The following is a 2,402-nucleotide window of genomic DNA, read 5'->3' as shown; positions in this document are numbered from 1 at the left end:
ATGACTGTGACGAGCTTCAAACTCCTGAAGGAGGGGCGTTAGTGACAGACGCAAAAGGATAGTAAATCCTATTCCAACCGGATCGAGAACCAACCGGTGATTAGCCGTGCTGTGACAGAGCGCGTGAGCGTAGTTTTCACTGGAAGGATGGAAGGTAGCCATTGACAACGGTGATCCACCAACACACAGCTTGCCATAGGAGGACGTGCGTGCGTGAATCAGAAGACAGAGGAAAGCAGAGATTCAGAAGACAAAGCATCTCCAAAACTCCAACATATTCTCCATTACTGCATAACAAGTAACCTTTAATTTATGCTCTCTCAGTCATTCACAATTCAACTGATAAACATAATTGACTTCCTGACTAAGATTTACAAAATAACCATAGATTGCTTCAAACCAACAATCTCCGTGGGATTCGACCCTTACTCACGTAAGGTATTACTTGGACGACCCAGTGCACTTGCTGGTTAGTGGTACGCGTTGTGAAAAGTGTGATTCACAATTCGTGCACCACTCCTCCACAAGAGAGGAGAGTGCTAGGCTCTTATATCAATCCTAATCTTGGGAATTGTGGGAGTAGCATCTTGAGACCTAACATACATGCCAACAATTTTGAGCTCAAACCATAGCTAATCACTCTTGTTCAGAACAATTGTTCATTTGGAGAAAATGCTCAACAAGATCCAAACCAACACTTAACCACATTCTTGAGAATTTGTGACACTGTAAAGGCAAATGGTGTTCACTTGGACACCTACAAACTACTTTTGTTTTCCTTTTCTCTCACAGATAAGGCATCAAAGTGGTTGGAATTATTTCCTAAGGAGAGTTTGACAACTTGGGAAGAAGTAGTGAACAAGTTCTTAGCAAGATTTTACCCTTCCCAAAGAGTTAACATATTAAGAGCTGAGGTGCAATCATTTAGACAACAAGATGGTAAAACTCTCTATGAGGCATGGGAGAGGTACAAGGAGTTGACAAGGAAATGCCCTCCAGACATGTTCAATGAGTGGGTACAACTGCACATATTCTATGAAGGATTGACACAAGAATCAAAGAAGGCTTTAGATCACTCTTCAGGAGGCTTTCTCAACAAAAAGAAGACAATTGAAGAAGTCATAGACATCATAGAAACTGTGGCCAACAATGAGTACTTCTATGCATCCGATAGAAACCCAAGAAGGGGAGTGATAGAGCTCAACTCCATGGATGCTCTGCTGGCTAAAAACAAGGTGATCACAGCTCAACTAGCAGCTCTAACCAAGCAGATGGAGAAGAATTAAGTCTCAGCCATCCAAGCTCAAGCACCATTACAAGAGGAAGATAAGCCAGAAGTTGAATGTGAATGGGAGCAAGCCAACTATGTGAACAATTCCTCCAGACCACCATATGACTCGAATGCCAAAACATACAACCCAGGTTGGAAGAACTACCTAAATTTTAGGTGGAGAAACCAACAAATCCACAACCAAGATCACAAACCATACCACAACAACCAATACAACAACCCCAGCCATAACAACCATAGATCCCACCATAACTCACAAAATGCAGCATACTACTCCACCCAAAACCATAAAATAACCATTCTCAAAATGCATCATCCTTAGCCCCACAACCATGTGATAGCAGTAATAACTTTGCAAGATTGGAGGCTGCTATGTCATAATTGGCAGAGAGTATTACCACTGTTATAGAGAGGCAATTGCAATCTGACCAAAAGATAGACTCAATCTAAGAGGAGACCAGATCCAACATAAGGAACCAAGGGACAGCAATTTCAAAACTGGAAGCACAACTAGGGAGCTTGTCCAAGCAGATACCCATGCCCACACATACATTTCCAAGTGATACCATGGCCAACCCAAGAGGGAAATGCAAATCCATCATAATAAGAAGTAGAAAAGTGGTGGAAGAGGCTTCTTCAAACTACAAATTGTAAGAAGAAGAAGCTGCAATGGATCCAGGAACCAAGAAGGAAGAAGAGACACCTAAACCAACCCCACCAAAGTAAGTCTTGAAACTTTATATACCAAAAGCACCCTATCTACAAAGACTAAGAAAAGATGGGAAGGATAGCTAGTTTTCTAGGTTCTTTGAGATCTTTAAAAAGCTCTAAATTAACATAACCTTTGCTGAGGCATTAGAGCAAATGCCACTCTATGCCAAGTTTTTAAAGGAGCTCATGACAAGGAAAAGAAATTGGGGAGAAAAGGAAATTGTGGTGCTCACAAACAAATGTAGTGCCATCATACAAAAGAAGCTCCCCCAAAAGATGAATGATCCTAGGAGCTTTTAAATTCCCTGCATCATAGGGGATATCAACATTGAGAAAGCATTATCTGATTTGGGAGCTAGCATCAACCTAATGTCCTTGGCTATGATAAAAAGAATGAGAA

At 41.3% G+C, this 2,402-nt stretch overlaps 1 pseudogene; it reads right to left on the bottom strand.

Moving 5' to 3' along the window:
* Positions 1–904: 904 nt before the first annotated feature.
* On the bottom strand, positions 905–1,003 carry LOC148561478 (small nucleolar RNA R71; annotated as a pseudogene).
* Positions 1,004–2,402: the final 1,399 nt, after the last annotated feature.

This window comes from Arachis ipaensis, chromosome B6 (assembly GCF_059453495.1).
Source record: "Arachis ipaensis isolate K30076 ecotype BB chromosome B6, ASM5945349v1, whole genome shotgun sequence".
Classification (NCBI taxonomy): Eukaryota; Viridiplantae; Streptophyta; class Magnoliopsida; order Fabales; family Fabaceae; genus Arachis; species Arachis ipaensis.
This window is presented reverse-complemented; position numbering and strand designations above follow the sequence as displayed.